Source organism: Notothenia rossii (assembly GCF_949606895.1).
Source record: "Notothenia rossii genome assembly, chromosome: 11".
Lineage (NCBI taxonomy): Eukaryota > Metazoa > Chordata > Actinopteri > Perciformes > Nototheniidae > Notothenia > Notothenia rossii.
Window position 1 is genome coordinate 20,368,571 of NC_136910.1, and position 11,350 is coordinate 20,379,920.

Below are 11,350 nucleotides of genomic sequence, written 5' to 3' on the forward strand. Positions count from 1 at the left end.
CTTGCATTGGGGGCTGTAGACCCAAACCAACTCCCCAGCCCGGAAATGCTGCCCTCTTGTCCGGGTGTCATAGTTCTGCTTCTGTCTCACCCCAGCACTTTTCTGCTGATCGCGGGCAAAGGCGTGAGCGGAATCAAGGCGGTCCTGAAGTCTCCGGGCGTACTCAGGCCCTGGAGGCGTGTCCAGGGAATCTGGTGGCTGACCAAACGCCAAAACAGCAGGGGTTCGCAGCTCTCTCCCCAACATGAGGAGGGCAGGAGAACAGGCAGAGGACTCCTGGACTGCAGAGCGACATGCCATGAGCACCAGGGGCAGATGCTCGTCCCAGTCGCGCTGATGCTGAGACGTGAGGATGGCCAGCTGTTGTCCCATAGTGCGATGGAATCTCTCGACTAGTCCGTCGCTCTGAGGTCGCAAGGGGGAGGTGCGTGTTTTGTGCATGCCCAGTTGTGTGCACATGGAGGCAAACACCCGGGACTCGAAATGTCTCCCCTGGTCACTGTGCAGGGTCTCCGGTACTCCAAACCGGCTGAACATGCTGGCCACCAAGGCATCTTTGACTGTCTCGGCATCTTGATCAGGGAGGGCATACGCCTCTGGCCATTTTGTGAAATAGTCTATGGCCGTGAGCACGTAGCGATTACCCCTGTTCGACAGAGGTAGAGGACCCACCACATCCACCGCTACTCTCTCCATCGGGGCCCCCACGGGAAACTGTTGCAGTGGAGCATGGGAACGACCAGGGGGACCTTTCCGAGCCATACACGGGTCACAGCGGCGACAGAAGTCTTCGACATCCCTCCTACACTGCCCCCAGTAGCAGCTCTGACGAAGGCGCCAGAGCGTCTTAGTGACGCCAAAGTGCCCAGAACCTGCCGTTCCATGCAAGGCCTTGATTACGGCCTCTTGCAGACCCCTCGGGACCACCACTTGCCACCTCTTCTCCCCCGTTGCTGGCTCCTTCCACGCCCGCTGTAGCACGCCCTGACACAGGCGTAGAGCCTCAAACTGAGACCACAGTCCCTTGGTCGCTTTAGAGAGCACGGCCACTTCCTCCCAAGGTGGCCGCTGCTGCGACTCGACCCACTGCAGTACAGGCTGTAGAACAGCATCCAGCTCCTGCTGTTGCTTCCACTCTGCCCCGTCCACTGACAGGAGCTCCCGGCAGACAAACTCTTCCACTTGCCTTGCTGCCGCACAGACGACGTCCTCCTCCAGCAACTCCTTTTCACGAGTCTCTCTCCTCTCGCAGTAGTGGCATCCGCCAGCAGCACACGGGCGGCGGGAGAGAGCATCCGCATTTGTGTGGCGCACCCCAGCCCGGTGCTCCACCCTGAAGTCGAACGCTTGGAGCTCTTCTATCCACCTGGCGACCTGCCCTTAGGGCTCTTTGAATGTCATGGGCCACTGTAATGCCGTCCTCACCGTGAACGCCTGGCCACACAGGTAGTATTTAAAGTGCCTGATGGACAGCACCACTGCCAAAAGTTCCCTGCGAGTGACACAGTATCGTTGCTCTGCTTTGTTGAACGCCCTGCTGAAGTATGCCACCACCCGCTCCCCCTCTGATGTAGTCTGGGAGAGCACTCCACCTACACCCACTCCGCTAGCGTCGGTGTCCAGGGTGAATGGCAGACGGGGGTTGGCTGGGGCGAGAACCGGGGACTCACTCAAGGCACGCCGAAGGCTGTCAAACGCTGCTTGACATTGCTCAGACCACAGGAAATCCCTGTCCTTCTGCAGCAGCTGGAACAGGGGTGCAGCCGTGCAAGCAAAACCCCGTACAAACTTCCTGTAGTACGAAGCCAGGCCCAGGAAGCTCTTCAGCTTATTCTGGTTGCGAGGATTTGGCCAATCCGCGACCGCCTGCACTTTCTCTTGCAGGGTGCCGATGCCCTCACACCCCACTTTGTGGCCCAGGAAAGTGACCTCTCTCTACATGAAATTACACTTATCTGGATGTAGCTTGAAACCAGCGGCTCTGATCCTTTCCAGCACCACTCTTAGCGATCCCAGGGCCGCCTCGAACGAGCTGCCATGCACCAGGATGTCGTCCAGGTAAACCAAGCACTGCTGGCGGGGAATCTCCGACAGCACCCTGTCCATCAACCGCTCAAAAGTGGCCGGGGCATTACAAAGCCCAAAACTGAGGACCTTGAACTGCCATAGTCCCCGGCCGGTACAGAAAGCCGTTTTTGGTCTAGCCTCCTGGGCCAGAGGCACTTGGTAATACCCACTGCGGAGATCCAAGGAAGAGAACCATGACGACCCTGCGACCAGGTCCAGGGACTCATCGATGCGGGGGAGGGGGTATGAATCCTTCTTACTAACCCCGTTCCCCGGTCTGTAGTCTGGGCACAGCCGCCAGCCACCTGTCTTCTTCGGGACCATGACTACCGGAACGGCCCACGGGCTGTCGGAGGGCTCCATGATGTCTGCCCGCAGCATGCTTTGCACTGCCTCGTCGCAAGCCTGCTGACGAGCTAGGGGAAGACGGCGCTGGTGACACTTGATGGGACGCGCGTCCCCCGTATCAATCTCGTGTTCCACCAGATGCGTTCGGCCCTCCTCCTCCTTCTTCATGGCAAAACTGCCCTGGAACTCTAGCAGCAGCTGCCACAATTGCTCCTGCTGCTCGGGATTTAGGCCGCCACAGTTCTTCCTCCACACCTCCAATACTGCAGACGGAACCTCTTCCACCCCAGTCTGGGGTAACTGAGGGGGGGCTGCGATCAGGTGGCACCGTCCGGGGGTGACCGGTGCGGAACTGTCCTGCGTGGGCGTCACCGTGGATACGGGAAAGGAGGGAGGATTTTCCTCCGTTCCTAGAGTACTCACAGTGTGTGTAGAGGGTCTCCCCGCAGGTTCAGCAGGGACGTGGATACGGGTCATAGTGATCACCGGCCCCCCATGGAAACTCACTGTGCCTGCTAGAAAATCCAGATGGCAGCCAGACGCCCTCAAAAAGTCCAGACCCAGAATACACGGGTCCTGCACCTCCGCTATCCACACGGGGTGCTGCACTTCAACTCCCACCACCAACACAGTCAGCATGCCTCTTCCTTTCATAGGCGCCAGCTTTCCTGTGACTGTGCGGAGACGCACCGCTGTCGGCTCCAACATAGTCCCACTGGGCAACACCTCTGGTCTCACTAGGGTTACTGTAGAGCCTGTGTCCACCAGTGCAGTGCAGGGCACCCCTTCCACAACGACAGGCACATAAGAGGAATCCCCACCACCAGCACGGCCCACCGCGACGACAGGCTCCAAGCCTGTGCCGTCTTCTTCTTCAGAAAGGCGTAGCGTCTGACTCCCCCTGCTGTGCTGCCGGGCTTCTTCCTCTGATGTCTGTGTTGATGACAATAAAACGGTGGTTTGGTTGAGGAGTTTTTGGGCTTGGCTCCGCATCTTCTCCTTTATGCTGACCCCCCGTCGTTTCCCTGGGTCCGACGTGCCTTGGGGCAGTCTCTGGCCAAATGTCCCGGCTGACCACACCGCCAGCAGACCCTGGTACTTGGTTTGCGTGCTGGCTGCAAAGAAACAGCCCTTATCATTTCCGTCATCTCGGTAACCCATGCAGGCTTCTCCTCCTCCCTGCAGCTCTTCACAGCCGGTGGTACCGGCCCTCCGTTGCTCCTCGCAGCTACACTCCACACATCCTCTCTCTCCACAGCCATCTCCAAGGCCGACTGCAAGGACTGCGGATGCTGCAGCTGTACCTCTACCCTCAAGTCCACAGGGAGGAGAGCCCTGATGAACTGATCACGGGCCAGCTCACTCTGCACCCCGGGCGTTATGTGCGCGTACGCCCGCCGCGTCAGGCTCTCCACATCATTCGCCATCGCACGCAGCGTCTCCCCAGACTTCCTACAGCTGTTACTCAATTTGTTCCGGAGCAGCTCTGGCGGGAAACACTGTCCAAATCGCCTCTTCAAAGCCCCCGCTAACGCTTCATAGTTGTGCCGGTCCTCAGGGCTAAGCAGCAGCAGACATGACAGAGTCTCATCTGTGAGGCACAAAGCTAGCTGTAGTGCTTTAGTCTCTACTGACCACTCCCCGGCATGTGCAAGCAGTTCAAATTGGGCATGGAAAGCCTCCCAGTCAGCCTTACCCGAGTACTTGGGTGTCTTCACGGACACGGCGGCTGCTACCGGTTGATGGGCGCCGCCATTGTTGTTTACATCCTTCCCGGTTTTGGCGCGAAACGCAGCTGAAGATGGCGCCATTTCCGCATCTCTAGCCATCCTCACCGCCGACTCCCTCAGGCGCTCTCTCGCCTCTTGCGCCTTCACAAACTCCCCACTCATGTCCTTCGACCACCCGCCTGCTCCTTCTTCCTCTCCATCCCTTCTTTCCTGCTTCACTCCCATCTCGCTGAACTTTTCCATCTCCGCTAGCTTACCTGCTAGCTCCGTGAAGCAGTTACGAACACCCGTCCGGATAGACGTCCTCCGTTCGAAAAGTCACTTCTGACACCAATGTAACGTTCACAGATGGAGTCGGAAACAGGCTTCTAGTTATTAGGCTTTAATAACTCTTATTTTCTTTGAAGATCACAGGTACAGATATCGCTTTCAGGTTCAACCTCACACTCTCTTAAGCTCTCATACACACACCTTTATAACCCAGACTACGTCACCACTTCCCACCCTCCCCCGTCTGCTCCCCCAACCACAGGCCCGCCCTCAACCAGTATCACGGTACAGCTCTATGATTGGCAGAGAGACGGGGGATACCTGAGTGACACCCTCAGCATCCTATCAGGGTCGCTACAATATGTTAACAATTTCAATGTTAATGTATAGCCTACTGTTAATGATATTTATTTCTTCTTAAAATGTGTAAAACAATTTTTTACATTATTTCCCTTGTTTGAATTCATACCTTTCCTATCCTGTGCCCAAATTTCCCTACAGGGATCAATAAAGGTTTATCTTATCTTAACTTATCTTTTCGTAACTTGCAAATTGTAACTAACTATACATACATGCAACTACTGTACTTCAGTTAAATTGTGAGGTACTAAGGTCAATTGTATGCTAATTTTACTTCTACTCCAATATAGTTGGAAATAATTGCAATCTAATTGAAATAAACATCTAGCTACACATGTATAAGTTACATTAAAACATGAATGATTTTGCATTCAGGACTTTTGATTTTAACAGAGTATTTTCTTTCACTGGTATAATTACCTGGACTTTATCTGAGTAGCATTTTGCACCACGGCCAACAAATATTTTCAGGGAATTAATTACATGAATAGAAAGAAGTGTTTAAATACTATTAACGATATAGTAAATAACATCTATATTAAAATAGTATTACAGGATTTTGTTTTACTAAATATCTTAGAGTCTGACTCAAAATATGGATATTGCTTAATGCTTTGACCACCAGAATACTTACCTGGTAGAGAAAGCTTATTGTAAATCATGACATTATTTTTTGAAAAATATAAAATGGACTATTAAAAATATAAAATGGACTATTAAGAATTGTTATTAGGAATCTAAATATCACATGTTTCTAAAAACACATGCTGAATGCTACATGAGTCATGACACCTTTATATACAGTCTATGCATTATTGCATAATTATCAGAATGGTTTGTTAGAATCAGAATCCATATGCTTGATGAAGAGAAACACACATGACAACATAACGTTTGGTACACCATTAATCACCGCCCGACTCGCAACCGGGTGACGCAAATCAGACACGACCATGATTATAACAACTGCGTGGCAGCTGCGCCCTCCCTGCACAGAACATTTATTGGAAGGAACTAGAAAATCCCCAAAGTGGCGCACTAAAACATTAAAGTTGCTGTCGAAAGTGGATAGAAACACAAAAAGGAGCAACATGTTACCAAAGCCTAGAAAAGTGTTTGTTTTGAACCTCCTTCAGGATGAGCGAGCTAACAAGCTAACGGTAGGTTTAGCACGGTTGCTAATGTTGCTAGCTAACCGCATGCTATTTAATTAAGCTAACAGCATGGTATTTAATTAAGCTAATTGCATGCTATTTCATTAAGCTAAACGCATTGTATTTAATTAAGCTGACGAAGGCTTGGTCAAAGATTTCAAACAAATTGTCTAATAATCATAAATGTGAATTTATTAATAATGGTTGACTGTATATATTGTCAACATGATTAGGCTACCCTTCATGTATTTTTATTTTATTTATGAATGTGTTCTTGAGTCTATAAAATATAGTTTTATGAATAGGGAATATAAGTTTGAACTACCAAAGTAATACTTTTGCCTCAGACTCAAAAGATATTTAGTCTGAACTATTTAAGGGACTGGTGGAAGAAAAATTGAGACTTTTAAGTGTAAAAGTTGCAATACTACAGAGTAAAAATTATATTCCAAGCTCTGTATTCAAAAGTGAATTTAGTCAGATCTACAACAATTGCAAATTAATTACAATATAAGATGTATATGTGTTGATTTAACTTTGTATCTAATGACTAATTGATAAGTCGACTCCTTTAGTTGCAGTTTGTAGGTATTCATTTGAATGGCGCTGATTTGAATGCAAGTGCCTTCTATTAAGATTAAATTTAAAGAGCAAAATTATATTAATTTAATCAATATCTTAAATAGGCTACATTTCAAAAAATGGTATGTTGTATTTTCATATTATAAAATGTAAATTGTTTTCTTGTGTTTTGATTTATAAAATAGTTTAGTCATTTTTAAGCATGTAGGCCTACAATATTCTATCAGTCTTTTAAAATGTTAAGTTAAACTTTAGCTTGTGTACTCTTAGTTGGATAAAACAAGACATTAAAACATGACACATTCAGGGCTCCAGGAAGCAGAGATAAAACAATGAATCGCGGAGATAATTTCCAGGTTAATTCATGGAAATAATCAATAGATGCAGCTCTAGATACAAATCCAGAGTCACCCCTAGATTCCACCGGGTCCGCCTGCGTCACGTTACGGCCGCGTACGGCTGCGTTACGGCTGCGCCGCGGCGTTTGCAAAGATCGCGGCGACTCTAGTCAATGGGTGCTATTCCACCAGACGCGCCGCGTTACGGCTCAGAAGCGTCCTAAAAGCGTCTCGGCGCTGGGCTCCGCTCAAAATAGGATGCAAGTCTATTTTCGACGCGACGCATGGCGTCGCAAAGGCGCCGAGCAAGAAGTGGAACGGTCAGAGCATCCAGTCCATCCCCAAAATACACACATTTTGCAGACCCTATCCCTCCGTACAGGCACTGTGCAAATTATATATCGAGAATAATTATGATGATGAATGCATTTTTTTACTACTAAATTGCAGCAACACATCTTTGATTCATGTCGTTTATAACTGGAATATTACAATTATTATTAACTTTATCTGTACAAAGTAGCCTGTCCAGGAAATATGCCCAAATCAACAAAAACTGCGAGCCGGCAGGCAAGACGCTCCGCTTCTGAAATGCTTCTGAAACGCGCCCGGTAGGGTATGACGCCGGAGGAGGCCAGACCAAAACCGCGACGCGACCCGGTGGAATCGAGGGGTGAGTGTTCAGCTGCTGCAGCCTGTACTTTTTCCATAGCAGCTGCTATCAGGAAGGCAGGATCCTATTAAACTGCCTTTGCTGAAGGAAAGACTTCTTGTTCGGGTGTGAATCATGACCTCGGCCCTCTCTCCCAGCAGCTGCTTTATTCTCACCTTAGTTCCCTTCACAGTAAAAGAGACGTGTAGCTCTCAGGTAAAGCTGAATAGTCCAGAGATGAATATGTGAATCAGCCCGCTCAAGTGTGGAGTGTTTCTTTAGCTTCTGCAAAAGGCATGCTCGGAGAGGTTTGAGGGCCCCTGGGAACTTGAATAAGCAGCTGTAGAGAATGGATGAATGGACTTCACCTACCTTCATGACACATGTGACTTTAATTCATTGCCGTACTCTAGTAAGAATAAACCAAGAAATAAAGCTAAGGCACATCAGAATAGGGCAAAAGTACAGAGGTATTACCATCAAAATTCCGAAAAAGTATTGATTATGAGGAAAGGCCCATTGCAGATTGATATTATATTACTGTATTCTTTTTGATGAATTATTTGCATCACCTTATTGTATGGGATTAGTTTTGTTTCATAGAGATAAAGCAACACTTTCTCAATCAAGCAAAACTAAGAGTTTAAAAGAAAGAAAAACTGAGTCAAGCAAAATAAAATAAAATTCAAAAATAAAACTATAAGTTGCAAACAAATCGTTTGTGTAATCATGTAAACTATAAGTATTTTTTCTTTGTTTTAACATATCTTTTAGTTTGCAGTTCTCTTTGCTTCTTTCTCAATGATCAGACTTTTGCTCTCGCTGCAGCTCTTCTCTTTTGCGCTCCCTCATTTTGTGTTTTCAATTCTGACACAAACTTCCCAGGTAGGCGGGACTTTCAGGGATGCGTCCCCATTAGCTACTCAGTTTTTGAGTGACAGCCCAGTCCTCCAGCGATTGTACAGTGCAGCTGCGGTGCGGTAGCTGAGCGTGGATATATACTTATATGTAAGTATTGATCATTTGTGTTTGTGCTGTACTATACGGTCTGTTTCTTTATTGTGTTAAGTGAGAAGTAAAGCTGTGCTATGAAAGTTAGCTTTTGCTACCTTTAGATCCATAACAATGCAAGCTAAGTAGCCTAACAGTTAGCTACATAGCTAGCAGTGAGTGAGGCTTCAGACACCGGCGCACACACTCAAACGGACTCTTGTGCCTGACTCTACCAACACAGGCTTTCATGATTCTGTTAAGATATGCAAGTATAAGCCATGATAGCTTATTTTATTAACATGCTAATTTGATATGAAAATCAATGGAGGCTGAGTTAACTACTTCTCTTTGTAGGAACACCTACCGTCCGTGATGCCCCTGAGCTAAGTTCTATTTGTTTACTTCATATTTTTCATTTCCTAAAACATTTATTTTCCTCTCATAACAGTGTGGATAATTGAGACAGCGTGGTGTCCAGAGGTCTTATCCCGGTTTCCCACTTCCTCTGAGGGGACAGCACGGAGGGGGGGGGGAGCTTCATCCACGCTGGCGTTACTGTTATCACTTGCTCAGTGTCATTTCATTTGACCAGATGTCTTTCCATATACATTTAATAGATTTAATTATTATCCACCTTTTTGTTTTATGTCCTTTGATTTAAAACATTCTTTGAGACTTCTTCTGGGTCAAATTTCAATAAATGTAATTTGTATAATCACTCTTTTGTCTTTATTCTACATGAAAATGTTAGAGATTCCATTCCAATATGTTGATTATTCATATTTTCCTCAGGCTAGGAACATTATGTTGAATTTGTAATGCTAAATGTATATCATTTTCTCACAGGATATAGAATGAGACAGCACAGTTTTTATCCATTGTGTATGAATGCTTCAGCTCTTCAGACCAACATAGTAAGATGTGAGCATGGTCCTAATTGTGTTGATATGCAACCTAGCTCTGGTCTGTTTAATAAAGCAAATCTGCCACTTTTATATTGTAGAATTTGTTAAATTAAAGCAGCCTTTAATTGTCTGTCCTAAACATAGCAATATATGCTTTTGAAATGTAACATGTCTTTGAAAAAATAACAGTATACAGTTGATATTGTGTATCATCTTTAGCTTGACAATACATAGATGTGTTTTTTTAATCTATAAAATAAATAGACAAACAGACACTTTATCAATCCCAAATTTGGAAATTATTTTAAAGCAGCAGTGTTTTCAGGTATTAAAAATATTTAAAGTTGGAATAAAGTATAAACTACACATCACAAGTAATGCACAGCAATCCATAAAAGAAGCCCGATATTTTCATGAAACTCCCCAGGAGACACCAACACAAACGTGGCCGAGTGGACTCCTGAGTTTGCTGCATGAGTTGCACTGTATGATCTGTGGTGTAGTGGGCTGTCACTCAAAAACTGAGTAGCCAATGGGGAGTCCCCCCTGAAAGTCCCGCCCAGCTGGGACGTTTGTGTCAGAATCGGAAACAAAAAATGACGGAGCGCAAACGAGAGAGCTACAGTACAGCGAGAGCAAAAGTCTGATCATTGAGAAAGAAGCAAAGAGAACTGCAAACAAAAAGATATGTTAAAACAAAGAAAAAATATTTATAGTTTACATGATTACACAAATGATTTGTTTGCAACTTCGAGTTTTATTTTTGAAATTACATTTATTTAGCTTGACTCAGTTTTTTTGTCTCTTAAACCCTTAGTTTTGCCTGATTCTGAGAAAGCGTTGCTTTATCTTTATGAAACAAAACTAATCCCATACTTATTGCAGAACCTGGTAAAGGTGGAGCAAATCTTAACTACTTTACAGAGAATATGCATTCTAGAGTATTATTTATTTATCTAAAATGGCTGTATTGTACATGTTTTTTTTGTTTTTTTTTCATAAAATGTTGCAATTTCTCCAGTGTTTAATTATATTCTGGATTTTGGCATTTCTAGAATTGTTGTCATATCTCACAGGTACCAGGGTTTAAAAAAATAAATAAAGTATGAGGGCACTGATCTTGTAAGATATGTACATTTTCGCGAGAACATGATGCGACGAAAGAGCTCTGTAAAAACAAAGCTGTCTGACGGTCTATTTGACACGATTTTCATATTTTTGGAGTAATAATAAAGTTTTTGACGAACAGAATTATGGTTTTCTGGCATCAAATTAAAATGTTACAGGACAATTGGCTTTACCCGGTTTAGACCAAACCCTCTGTACTTAATTCTATTATTCAAAATGTTCATGACTTTTTCAATCAATTTGTTACTAATGAGTTCAAGTATCAATACGTGTTGTTGAATTACTTTGTATGTTTAAAAAGCACCACATTTTGCATTTGCAGTATGATAGATGGAGGAAATGGAAGTATCTTTTGAGTTTGTTTGCTATGGGTCCTTAATGAGTCTGAACGACTGTTAGTGTGAACATGATATGCACCAAACACCAAGGCAATTTCTTGTAAGTGAATAAACTACATAGCAATTAACCTCTATTTGATTACAAGTCAAGTACCTCAACGTTGTAATTAGTATAGTTTCTCTTGACCTCTGTAAAGTTAGCTAATGCAAGCCATATTGCTCTGCCAAACAACAAAGAGAGAAGCATTTATATGATGGCAATCATAACATTTTCTCAAATGAGTCACAGGTTAACACTGTTAAAATACATCTAATGTCAGCAGCACAAAAACATTTTAGCACCAGCTTTGTCTCATCCAAAATTATAAAAAAATAGTTTTATTTTTGATATAAGCTACCTCTAATTTGTGTAATGTTGAATGCAGCTTATAAATCTTCCAGGCATTTGCAATCACTTTGTGTATTTGGGCACGGCTGTCGGTTAG

At 45.2% G+C, this 11,350-nt stretch overlaps 1 long non-coding RNA gene across 1 annotated transcript; it reads left to right on the top strand.

The window, feature by feature from the left end:
* Window positions 1-5,727: 5,727 nt before the first annotated feature.
* Window positions 5,728-9,191, top strand: LOC307023582. The gene is made up of 3 exons (XR_013803738.1): window positions 5,728-5,935; window positions 8,387-8,509; window positions 8,943-9,191. It is a non-coding gene; the product is annotated as an uncharacterized lncRNA (long non-coding RNA).
* Window positions 9,192-11,350: the final 2,159 nt, after the last annotated feature.